The sequence below is a fragment of the Saimiri boliviensis genome, chromosome 3, assembly GCF_048565385.1.
Source record: "Saimiri boliviensis isolate mSaiBol1 chromosome 3, mSaiBol1.pri, whole genome shotgun sequence".
In the NCBI taxonomy this organism is placed as follows: Eukaryota; Metazoa; Chordata; class Mammalia; order Primates; family Cebidae; genus Saimiri; species Saimiri boliviensis.
In genome coordinates this window covers 135997326-136010757 of record NC_133451.1, presented here as the reverse complement: position 1 = coordinate 136010757, position 13432 = coordinate 135997326, and the positions used below count along the sequence as shown (strand labels likewise).

General features: G+C 41.6%; 1 protein-coding gene and 1 pseudogene across 5 annotated transcripts in view; both read left to right on the top strand.

The window, feature by feature from the left end:
- Nucleotides 1–604: 604 nt before the first annotated feature.
- Nucleotides 605–13432, top strand: part of TLR2 (toll like receptor 2) — a 274882-nt gene continuing 262054 nt past the window's right edge. For 4 of the 5 annotated variants that reach the window (XR_012516971.1, XR_012516973.1, XR_012516974.1 and 1 more), the window contains exon 1: nucleotides 605–828. The gene's annotated coding sequence lies outside the window, so the exon portion shown is untranslated. The remainder of the gene's footprint in view (nucleotides 829–13432) is intronic. The other variant, XM_010338589.3, reaches the window with a different exon arrangement.
- LOC141584054 (large ribosomal subunit protein uL15-like) lies at nucleotides 1103–12154 on the top strand (annotated as a pseudogene).

Genomic DNA, 13432 nt, shown 5'->3' with positions numbered 1-13432 from the left:
TCACTTGAACCCGGAAGGCGGAGGTTGCAGTGAGCCGAGATCGCACCACTGCACTCCAGCCTGGCGACAGAGCGATACTCCATCTCAAAAATAAATAAATAAATCCGAGGTTGTCCTTATCTGTTCCCTTAGGCAAACCTTAGGCAAAATCCTTCTATGTTAGTCTGGAGGATGACTGGTGAACCTATTTAAATGCAGGAGAGCATAGACTTGTGGAAGTGAACCCTGTAGATGTACTGGCAGGTGAACAGAGTGTTGAAAGGAGAAGCGTGATTCATGAGCATGAGTTCGGGCTTCCACGGATGGAGAAGCATCAGGAGCAGAGTTTAAGGGCGGTGTGTTTCAGGTGATGTGAGATTCTGGATGCTGGAAGCTTCAGGAAAATACTGGTGGGCACTTCGCCTTCCCTGTGGTTGCCAATCCCACGCGGGGCGCCTCTAGCGTCTCAATTCGCTTTTCCCGACTCGGAACCTCCGCCAAGCCCCCAGCTCGCTCCTTCGACCCAGCCTGGCCCGGGGCAGCGGTCCGGTCAGGACCCGCCTCCGGCCCGGCCTGACGCAGCCTCATTCGCGGTCACCGGCGGGAGCGTGCAGGGGGCGCGGCCGCGGGGGCTCGCTCTGGGCCACCCCCATGGAGCCCGGCACGAGGTCCAGCGTTTCCTCCCGCTGCGGGGCGGTGCGTGCCCAGTGGAAGGGGCGGTTCCCGCACCACAGGAAGGGGAGCCAGGCCGCGCGCGGACTTTCCCTTTTGCCTACTTCCCAGTCTCGGGCAGGCCGGCTCGGAGGTGGCGAGAAAGCTCAGTCTGGCTGCGGCTCGGGGTCACCCCAGGTACGTCGTGCGCGCCCCGCTCGCGTGGTCTCTCTGCGCCCCTTCCTGGGGTCGGGTCAGGTAGGGTCGGAGGGGAGCTGCAGTCCGGTCACGGGCTCCGGGGAGCCGGGCTCCCGCGCGGCTGCACCTGGGCCCTTCGCTCCTGTCCGGGAGGGGACGGCGGGGAGCGCGCCAGGCCCCCGGGACGCCGGTGCTTCTCCGCGCGGCCCAGCGCGGGAATGTGGACGCCAGCGAAGCCGGCTCTGGTCGGCCCTCGGAAGAAGCAGGGGCCACACGGAAAGGGAGTTCGCAGGTCCTGGGGATCCCATGGTGGGACCCCGCGCGCGCAGTGCCAATGGGCTGTGGCTGGGCCGAGCGCCCTTCCAGTCTTGCTGGTCGCCGCGGGAAGTTTCCGCTGGGGCTCCGGGCGGCCGGCTGCCACTTCACTCGGGAGGGAGGCCCAGGTGGGCGGTGGCCCCGGCCCGGCCCTCCTGCTTCGCTCATTCCTGGTTGGGCCACTTTCCCCGCCTCCTGGGCCCTCTAGGCTCGGAGCGTGGGTGACTAGGATTGGGTAAAGGCTTTAAGGAGCCAGTGAAGTTGAATCCTAGCGTCTCGCAGGGATGTGTCCCTGCTCTCTGGTTACTGCTAGGACGGAGCTTGGGTTTCGGTCACTGTGGCCCAGAGATGGGAAAGGTTGCGTGCTCAGGGTCTGTCCAGGACTTTGGCTCCCTAACCCGAAGTCTGGTCTCTGCTCCCTGGCAGGTTTTACCCCACCTCTGCGTTCCTTCATTCTTAGGATATGTGAGTTAGGTCTCTGAATAGAAAACAACTTACAGCGTTTAAGCAAAGTCGAGTTCTTCAAGTACTTTGAAGTGCCCTTTACAGCTTCTTCAATTTCCATAAATAAGAATTTGTGTTTAGAACTTAAATGTCAGCCAGGAAAGGCTTTTTTTCCTGTTTGAAAGAGAGAGGAAAAGAGAGAAAGAGGTGATTGGAGGTGATGGATGAGGGGAGAGAAAGAGGAGAGTAATTGTTCTGGGTGTAAACAAGTCAGTCTGCTGAGATGATTTTAATCTATTGACTCTGTTATTAAGATTTTTACCAAAGAGTAACCGGTAGATACGGTGGCCTGACTTGAAGGGACAGACAGAAACAAACAAATCCACAAAAACAAAACAAACAACAAAAGCAAGAGCAGAAACTATTGGAAAATGATTTATTCGCCAACATTTTAAAGTTTCTTCCTGTTCTAAGCAAAAAACATGTGCATCTTTAAGTTCTTTATAATGTACTCATTTTACAAAAACTGCCAGAAGTTGACAGCATGTTTTGGGAGTTTGTAAGCTATCAGTTAATTTTTTTTTTTGTATAGTTGTATTGAAACTAACAAGGAGAAAAAAAAATCTGATGGAATACCCCCAAATTTAAAAGAAGGCAAGAAAAGAGAGGCAATAGAACATAAAACAAATGGGACAAGAATAAAGTACATGGTTGTCATAGTCTCTCTTGTGCTGCCGTAACAAATACCTGAGACTGGGTAATTTACAAAGAACAGAAATTTATGGACTCATTGTTCTGGAGCCTGTGAAGTCCAAGATTGAAGGGCTGCATCTGGTGAGGGTCCTCTGGCTACATTCTGACAGCATCACATGGTGAGAGAGAGCAAGAGAGGACAGAACTTACTTTTATAACAAACTGATTCTCACAATAACCTGCTCCATTGATAATAACATTAATCCATGTATGAGGGTAGAGTTTTCATGACCTAATCACCTCTTAATCCCACCTCTCAACACCGTTGCATTGAAGATGAAGTTTCCACTTCATGAGCTTTGGGACACACATTCAAACCATAGCAACAGTTCAATTACTTTAAAGCCCCCAATATCAGTAATTATATCAAATGCAACTTAATACATCAGTAATTAAATGAGAAAAACTAAATTTTTTATGATAATCAGACTAATATTGTCAGACTAGACTTTAAAACAATCCAACAATCATATACTGTCTACAAGAGACACATTTATGGATACTAAAAGGAATAAAGTGAACAGATGCAACCATTTATCAAAAGAAAGCTGCTGTGGCAATATTACTATTAGACAAAATAGAATAAGGTAAAAAAAATCATAACTGTAGATAAACATTTCAGTAGGTTAAAGGTTTCACTGAGAAGAGATAAAAATTCTGAATTTCTAAGTACCTGTAATACAACATTAAGAAACTAGATAATAGAGAAAGAATAGAGCCAAACTGACAGAACTAGAAAAATATAGAAAAATAGAAAATTCATAGAAAAATCCACAATCATAGTGGGAGATTTTATCATACGCCTCTCAGTAGTGATAGAAAAAACAGACAAAAGATCAGTAACGATAAAGACAATGTGAACACCACAGTGTAGTTGACATAAGGAACCTATACTGTTTCCAACAGCTGCTGAAATCACAGAACACTCAAAATCTGACCGTATACTGGCTGGGCACTGTTGCTCAAGCCTGTAATTTCAACGCTATGGGAAGCCTAGAGGGGCAGATCATGAGGTCAAGAGATCAAGACCACCCTTGCCAACATGGTGAAACCCCGTCTCTACTAAAAATACAAAAAAAAAAAACAAACCAAAAAAACAACAACAAAAAAACCAACCAACCAACCAACCATCCAAACAAACAAACAAACAAACAAAACTGACCATATACTGGCTCATAAACTGCAATACATCTTAAAGAATTTAAATCATACAGAATATGTCTTCTGACCATAAGGCAATTAAAGTAGAAAGGAACAGAAAAACTTATAGAAATTTCCCATGTATTTGGAAATTAATGAATACATTTTTAAATAACCCATGGGTCAAAAAATAGAATGAAATCAGAAAATGTTTTTAATGAATTACGGAAAAAATTACATATAAAAACTTGTCAGATGCACCTAAACTGCATAAAGGAAGCTTTATAACCTTAAGTGCATATGTTAGAAATGAAGAGTGACTAAAAATGAATGAGCAAGCAGACACCTCAAAAATTAGAAAAGGGCTCTTTCGTCTGGGCCACCAGCATGCTATCCAGACTGAGGAAGACCTGGAAACTTCGGGGCCACATGAGTCATGGCCACGGCCGCATCCGCAAGCACCGGAAGCACCCCTGAGGCTGTGGTAATGCTGGTGGTATGCATCACCACAGGATCAGCTTCGACAAATACCACCCAGGTTACTTTGGGAAAGTTGGTATGAGGCATTACCACTTAAAGAGGAACCAGAGCTTCTGCCCAACTGTCAACCTTGACAAATTGTGGACTTTGGTTAGTGAGCAGACGGGTGAGTGCTGCTAAAAACAAGACCGAGGCTGCTCCCATCATTGATGTAGTGAGATCGAACTACTATAAAGTTCTGGGCAAGGGAAAGCTCCTAAAGCAGCCTGTCACCGTCAAGGCCAAATTCTTCAGCAGAAGAGCTGAGGAGAAGATTAAGGGTGTCGGGGGGACCTGTGTCCTCGTGGCTTGAAGCCACATAGAGGGAGGTTCATTAAATGCTGAGTACTTGTTAAAAAAAATAATTAGAAAAGGAATAGTAAAATAAATCCAGAGAAAGCAGAACAGGGGAAATAATAATATAAGAATAGAAATTAATGAACTAGAAAATAGAGGATCTATCACGTTGGAAGTTGGTTTTTTGAAAATGCAAATAAAATGACAAGCCTCTGGCAAGACATTAAAAGAAAGCAGGTACAAAGAACTCATCTAAGGAGTAAAACTGAGGACCTCTCTTGTTAAATGACATAAGCAAGAGGCCATTATCCTGAGACTGTCTCTATACTTCGAGTTCTTAAAAAATAAACTGCAACTTAAGTTAGTACAATACATAAACAAACTGAAACCTTAATTAGGAGTCTTTTTTTGTAATTAATAGCCAAGTTTGCACCAGTTGTAAATAGCCAAGCTTTAGCCAATCACAGGCAGCCAACTGGTCAGACTATGCCCAAACAGGGCAAATGCCTATTACACCATGCCCAAATAAGGTGGACTCCTAGCTGAAGCCAATCAGGTGATTACTGTGCTCTTGTGTTTGGCTTATAAAAGCTCACTGCTCACACTGCTGGGTGGAGCTCTCTGAAACTTTTGTGAATCTGAGTGCTGCCTGATTCATCAATCATTTTTTGCTAAAATAAACTCTGTCAAATTTAATTTGTCTGAAGTTTCTCTTTTAACAGTTTTTGGTGTTAAAAGCAGGATCCAAAGGAGACCTGTAGTGACCTTAGGCGCTCTTAGTGACCAAGTGAAGGCACCTGTGGGGCTCATTGTGCCCATTGCTCTTTCACTGCAACTGGTAGTTGTGGGTAAGTTCCTGCTCAGACTTGAGTGCCATACATTTGCATTTTCAGCTCTCTAACTTTATTTGAGCAATTTTTTTGACTGGATTGGCTCCAAAATTGGATTGTATTCAGTGAAGAAACTGAAACTGGATTGGTGCACTAGGAGGCATCCAGTAGATAATGTCACTAGAAGAGAGGGAATCACGGGCTTATCTGGATTTAAGGAGTGTACAACTCCTCCGTCTGCAACTCCAGCCGATTTCATTTATAAGAATTATGGACGAAGAACCCATGCTTTTCTAGAGAAATGTGTGAGCCTTATTAAAGATAACTAAGAATTACAGTGGACAAAGAAGAAAAACCCCTTAAGGCAAACAGGCACATATTTTGAAACAGGCATACAATGCATACTAATAACATTACGGTAAAAGGGCTATCCATTACCTCAAGCATTTATCCTCTATTTGTGTTATAAACAATCCAATTAAACTCTTTTAGTTATAAAATATACAATAAATTATTGCTGGCTGTAGTCACCCTGCTTTGCTATCAAATAATAAATCTTATACACTCTATCTAACTGTATTTGTGTATCCGTTAACCATTCCAACCCCCTGGACCTACAACTACACTTCCCAGCCTCTGGTAACCATCATTCTACTCTCTCGCTCCATGAGTTTGGTTGTCTTAATTTGTAAGTGAAAACATGGGATGTTTGTCTTTCTATGCCTGCTGTATTTCACTTAACATAATGTCTTCCAGTTCTGTCCATGTTGTAGCTGAATAGTACCCCATTGTATATGTATACCACGTTTTCTTTATCCATTCATCTGTAGATGGACACTTGGGTTCCTTCTAAATCTTGGCTACTGTGAATAGTGCAGCACTAAACATGGGAGTGCAGATATCTTCTTGATAGATTGATTTCCTTTCTTTTGGGTATATACCTACCAGTGGGATTATTGGATCATATGGTAGCTCTGTTATTAGTTCTTTGAGGATCCTGCAAATTGTTCTCCATAGTGGTTGTACTAATTTACATTCCCACCAACAGTGTACAAGGGTTCCCTTTTATCCATATCCTCGCAGCATTTTTATTGCCTGTCTTGGATAAAAGCCATTTTAACTGGGGTGAAATGATATCTCACTGTAGTTTTGATTAGCATTTCTCTGATGATCAGTGATGTTGAGCACATTTTCATATATCTGTTTGTCATTTGTATGCCTTCTTTTGAGAAACGTCTATTTAGATCTTTTGCCTGTTTAAAAAATTGGATTATTAGGTTTTTTTCTTTTGAGTTATTTGAGCTTCTTATATATTCTGGTTATTAATCCCTTTTCAGTGGATAGTCTGTGAATATTTTCTCTCCCATTCTGTGTATTATCTCTGTACTTTGTTGACTATTTGATTTACTATGCAGAAACTTTTTAACTTGATGTGATCCCTTTTGTTCATTTTTGCTTTGGTTGGCTTGCTTGTGGGGTATGACTTAAGAAATCTTTGCCCAGACCAATGTCCTGGAGAGTTTTCTCAATGTTTTCTTTTAATGGTTTCATACTCTGAGGTCTTAAAGTCTTTAATCTATTTTGAATTTTTTTTATATGGCAAGATACAGGGGACTAGTTTCTTCTGCATATGGATATCTATTTTTCCCAGCACCATTTATTGAAGAGACTGTCCTTTCTGCAATGTATGCTCTTGACACATTTATTGAAAATGAATTCACTCTAGATATATGGATTTGTTTCTGGGTTCTCTATTCTGTTCCATTGTTCTGTGTGTCTGTTTTTATGCCAGTACCATGCTGTTTTAGTTACTATAGCTCAGTAGTATAATTTGAAGTCAGATGATGTGAGTTCTCCAGTTTTGTTCTTTTTTGCTCAGAATAGCTCTGTCTATTCTGGGTCTTTTGTGATTTCATGTAAATTTTAGGATTGTATTTTATTAACATATTTCTGTGAAGAATGTCATTGGTATTTTGATAGGGACTGCATTAAATCTATAGATTGCTTTGGGTAGTAGGGACATTTTAACAACATTGATTTTTTCAACTCATGAACATGGAATATCTTTCCATTTTTTGGTGTCCTCTTCAGTTTCTTACATCCGTGTTTATAGTTTTCATTGCACAGATCTTTTACTCCTTTGGTTGAGTTTATTCCTAGGTATTTTATTTGTAGCTAATGTAAATGATATTACTATCCTGATTTCTTTTTCAGATTGTTCACTGTTGGCATATAGAAATACTACTGATTTTTGTATGTTGATTTTGTATACTACGATTTCACTGAAGAATATCAGTTCTAATTGCCGTTTGGTGGAGTCTATGATTTTCCAAATATACAATCTGCAAAAAAGGATAATTTAACTTCTTCCTTTGCAATTTGGATACTCTTTATTTCTTTCTCTTGTCTGATAGCTCTAGCTAGAACTTTCAGTATTCTGTTGAATAACAGTGGTGGAGGTGGGGATCCTTTTCATGTCTAGATCTCAGAGGAAAGGCTTTCAGTTTTTCCCTGCTCAGTATGATACTATCTGTGAGTCTGTAATATGTGGCTTTATTATGGTGAGGTATGTTTCTTTTATACACAGTTTTTTGAGCTTTTTGTCATGAAGTGATGGTGAATTTTATCAAATGCTTTTTTATTGTCAGTTGAAAGGATCATATGGTTTTTAATCTTTCATTCTGTTGATCTGATGTATCACATTGATTTATTTGCATATGTTAAACCATCCTTGCATCCTTGCTTTTTATTTTTTGTATATCTATTGTTAAGTTTTTTAAATTCGTGGTTACCATGAGGTTTGCAAATAATATAACCCATTATTTTAAACTGATGACAACTTAACACTGATGACATAAGCAAACAAATAACAGAGAAAACGAATAAAAACTCTATACTTTAATTTAATCCCCCCTTTAAAACTTTGTGTTATTACCGTTTATATCTTATTATACAGTCTGTGTCTTAAAAAGTTGTTTCAGTTGTTATTTTTGAAGATTCATCTTTTAGTCTTTTTCCTCATTATATGAGTAGTTTACATACCACAATTACAGTGTTATAATATTCTGTTTTGCTGTGTACTTATTATTACCAGTGAGTTTTGTACCTTCCGGTGATTTCTTATTACTCATTAACATCCTTTTCTTTCAGACTGAAGACCTCTCTAGCGTTTCTTATAGGACATGACTCGTGCTGATGAAATCTTTATTTTTGTTTGTCTGGGAAAGTCTTTATTTCTCCTTCATGTTTGAAGGACATTTTTGCTGCATAAACTATTCTAGGATGAAAGTAATTTTCCTTGGGCACCTTAAATGTGTCATGCTATTTCTCCTGGCATGTAAGGTTTCCACTGAGAAGTCTTCACTAGATGTACTGGAGCGCCTTTGTATATTATCTGTTTCTTCTCTTGCTGCTTTTTAAGATCCTTTTGTTTTTCAGACAGAGTCTCACTGTCACCAGGCTGGAGTGCAAGTGGTATGGTCTTAGCTCACTGCAGCCTCCGCCTCTTGGGTTCAAATGATGTCCTGCCTTAGCCTCCTGAGTAGCTGGGATTATAGGTGCCTGCCATCATGCCCAGCGAATTTTTATATTTTTAGTAGAGACAGGATTTCACCGTGTTGGCCAGGCTGGTCTTGAACTTCTGACCTTGTGATCCACCTGCTTTGGGCTCCCAAAGTGTTGGGATTACAGGTGTGAGCCACCGTGCTCAGCCTGGATCCTTTCTTTATCCTTGATCTTTGGGTGCTTCATTATTAAATGTCTTGAGGTAGTCTTTTTTAGTTAAAACAACCTGGTGTTCTATAAGTTCCTTGTATGTGAATATTGATATCTTTCTCTAGGTTTGGAAAACTCTCTGTTACTATCCCTTTGAATAAACTTTCTACCTCAATCTCTGTCTACGTCCTCTTTAAGACCAATAACTCTTAGATTTGGCCTTTGGAGTCTATTTTCTAGATCTTGTAGACACGCTTCATTCTCTTGTATTCTTTTTCTTTTGTCTCCTCTGACTTTGTGTTTTCAAATAGCCTGTCTTCAAGCTCACCAATTCTCACTTCTGCTTGATTAGTTCACTGTTAAGAGACTCTGATGCATACTTCAGTATGTCACTTTCATTTTTCAGCTCCAGAATTTCTGCTTGATTCCTTTTAATTATTTCTATGTCCCTGTTAAATATATCTGATAGGATTCTAAATGTTTTCTCTGTGTTATCTTGAAAACAGTTGTTCTGAATTCTCTGTCTGAAAGGTCATATGTCTCTGTCTATACAGGATTGATCACTGGTGCATTATTTAGTTTGTTTGGTGAAGTCTTGTGTTCCTAGAAAGTCTTGATGCTTGTTGATGTTTCTGGTGTCTGGAAATTGAATGGTTTTTATTGTAGTCTTCACAGTCTGGGCTTGTTTGTACCCATCCTTCTTGGGAAGGCTTTCCAGGTGTTCAAAGGGACTTCGGTATTGTGACCTAAGCTTTTCAACCATATATGCATTAGGGGACACCTTGAGGCGAGTAGCACTGTGATCCTTACAGACTCACAGAGATATCACCTTGGTGGTTTCCTGAAAGATCTGGGAGAATTCCCTGGGATTACCAGGTAGAGATTGGTGTTCGCTTCCCTTACTTTCCCCTAAACAAATGGAGTTTCTCTGTGCTGAGCTTCCTGGAGCTGGTGGATGAGTGACACAAGCACCCCTGTGGCCACCACCACTGGGAGTGTGCTGGATCAGACCCAAAGCCAGCACAGCACTGGGTCTCACCCAAGGCCCATGGTGATGACTGCCTGACTACTGCTTATGCTCCCTCAAGGCCCCAGGGCTCTACAGTCAGCAGATGGCAAAGCCACAAGGCTTGCATCCTTCCATTCAGGGTGGCAAGTTCCCCTGGGCCCTGGGCAGGTCCAGAGATCCCATCCAAGAGTCAGGGCCTGGAGCTGGAAACTTTAGTAATCTACCTGGTGCTCTATCCTACTCTGGCTAAGCTGGCATTCAAGCCACAAGAAAAGGTCCTTCCAATTCTTCCCTCCCCTTTCCTCAAGCAGAGGACTCTCTCCTCACGGCCATTATTGCCCCAGGCATATGGTGACTACTGCCTGGCTATTGCTTTTGTTCACTCAAGGGCCAAGAGTTCTTTAGTTAGCTTGTGGTAAATGCTGCCAGACCTGAGTTTCTCCCTTCGAGGCAGAGTTCCCCTTTGGCTCAGGGCAGGTCCAGAAATGCTGTCCAAGAGCTAATGCCTAGAATTGGGGACCTCAGGAGCCTGGTTGGTGTTCTACCCCACTGTCACCAAGCTGGTACCCGTGCTGTAAGACAAAGTCCCCTTTAATCTTCCCTCTCCTCTTCTCAAGCAGAAGGAAGGAGTCTCTTTGGAGCTGTCAGCTGCTGTAACGGGGGTTGGAGGAGAGGAGCTGAAAGCACTCTTTTGGCCACCCTGGCTGGTGTTTCACTAGGTCATGTGCATTCCAAGTCCATTCACTTGGAGCCCAGCACAGCACCAGGACTTGCCCAGGAATTGCAGTCCTTGTGGGCTAGACTACTTTTCAAGTTTATTTAGAACCCTAGAGCATGGTAGCCTGTGGTGGCAAAGTTTTCTAGGACTCAAGTTCCAATTACTAGGATAGATTATTATTATTTACTTCTGGCTATGGCTGGTCTAAATGCTGTTTCCATAGGCACTGGCTAGATTCTGCTCTGTGTTGCTTTCTGCTGTGACATGGCAGCACTGCGTTACAATGCAGAGTCCCACAGTCACTGTGCTGTCTCTCCCCCAAGCACACAGATTCTCTCTCTGCACCATGCAGCTGCTGCTGAGGATTGGGGAAGAGTGGTATAGGTGACTCAAGATTGTCTTTCCTACCCTCTTCAGTGTCTCTTTCAGTGATATGAAGTGAAAACCAGTTACTCTGATCACTCATCTGATTTTTGACTCTTAAGAGGGTGCTTTTTTATGTGAATAGTAGTTCAATTTTGTATTTCTGTGGGGAGGATGATTACTAGAAGCTTCTATTTGGCCATCTTGCTCTGCCTCCAACTTCATGTATGTTTTAAACCTTTTGCCATGGATGTCTGCTTTTATTGTAAACAACTAGGACATTGGAAAAAAAAGTCCACTCTTACTTCAGCTTTTTGATGGATCCACACTCTCTCTGGCCTGGAATGTTTCTCCATTAGAAGAAGCTCCCAAGGCTTGACTCCCAGAACAATAATCAACTAGTCTCTCAGAGAAAAAGAAACTTTACGTAGTGGGGCTTTAAAATCAAGTCCAAAAGGTTCTTGTGTCTGAACTTGCCCAGTTGACATTTGGACCATTTTCAGAAAAATCATTTCTAAGACTTAGTTCTCTCTGTTTTCTCTATCCAATCCTGCCTAATCCAGGGGAACGTCTCAGTCAGTTGAAACCCCTTTTATCAAATCACTGCTAACTGTGTGCCATCCAACTGTGCCCACTTCTTCTCATTGCTATGCTCCCAACTTTTCAAGGTCAAGAGTTTATTTATTTATTTATTCTTTTTAATTGCATTTTAGGTTTTGGGGTACATGTGAAGAACATGCAAGATTGTTGCATAGGTACACATGTGGCAGTGTGATTTGCTGCCTTCCTCCCCTTCATGCTCCCAACTTCTCATTGGGAAAAAACAAAACTAAACTAATTGATCTGTCATTTAACCTTGAAAACAAAACAAAAAAAGGATGAACCAGTCTCTGACTATATAAGATTAGAAGTATCCATTGATGAATCCAGACATAAAAGCTGCTTGTCCTGATCTTAGTGAGCTCTGCCTTGAACTCAGTAATCTAAGTAAAAAAACAAAAGCTGGGTTGGGAAACTGCTGATTTAGTTGAATTAGCCTACAAAAATATGCCTGTCTTGTATAAAGGCTTATTTTCAGCTGGTTCTTTTGAGACCACTTTGTAGGAGAAAATTACATCTATAGAGAGAATCTCGACTTACAAGAGAGTCTCTGTCTTTGCAGGAGGACTAAGCCACTAGAGCAGGCGTCCCCGCGTTTATCCACCACCTCCCGCGACGCGTTCCCCGCGCCCCCCCCCCCCCCCCCCGCACTTCAGGAAGGGGCACCTCTTTCATTGGTGGTTAGTGAGAGGAGGGGGACGCCTGCATTAGAGAATGGAGAAGGCATTGTCTTAAATTTACATAACAAATCTCATCTTTGTTTGAGGTACTTTTCCTGGCCGTCCTGTCGGAACTGGGTCTTTACTTATACCCTTCCTTCTTTGTTCAGGCAGATCATGGTATTTAAACCTGAAGTCTAAGTTCTCTCACTTTGGGATAAAAATTTTCTACCCTGTCTTCACCAGGAACAGATAGCTACTCCTTTAAAATGCAAATGTAGGGAAGATAACTCATTGGGAGAAGAAGAAAAAAGAGCTCTGTAAATATGGTAAATGAAAAATCTGAAAAGTCTTTTCCATAAATATTATCAAACACCTTTAGGCAACTGAGCAAGTAATCTTAACTTGTTCTAGCTGCCAGAAACATAATTTGGATCCAAATATTTTGTAAACTATTAAGTTTTATGCTACCATGCCTGGCATGTGATTAAAATTTTAGAATGAAAGCTATGAGATCCAATTCTGTCTGTGTGTTTATATCTGTGTGAAATTTTTCTATCTCTGGATGGTATTGCCAAAATTAAATATAGAAGAGCTTTATTTAATTGGCTTAAAGAAAAGTCCAGCTATGGTGGCTCACACCTTATAATCCCAGCACTTTGGGACACTGAGGTAGGAGGATCATGTGAGGCCAGCAGTTCGAGACCAGATTGGGCAACATAGCAAGACCCCATATCTACAAAAAACAAATTACCTGGGCACGGTGGTGCAAACCTGTAGTCCTACCTACTCGGGAGGATCACTTGAGCCCAGGAGTTCAAAGCTTCAGTGAGCTATGGTCATTCCACTGTACTCCAACCTGGGTGACAGGGAGAGCTCTCATCTCTTAAAAAAAAAAAAAAATATATATATATATATATATATATATATATATATATATATATATATATAATCTAAATGATGAACAACTTTATTCTGCATCAGGGTATCTGGAAGGTTAAGCTGCTTTTGGGGCACATTATACATGAGGAATGATCCATATATAGTGAGTACAAAACTCAATTATATAATTATTTCTTAGCTAGTACCAGATACTCCAAATTACAAATGCTTAAAAGTAAAATATGATTTGCCATACTAAAAGGCTAGAAGTGAAATATGACAGAATTTAAACCAGCAGATATAAATGCAGCACCTATGTGTATAGTTTTTAAAAATCAAATATTGGGGGGAAAAATCAAAT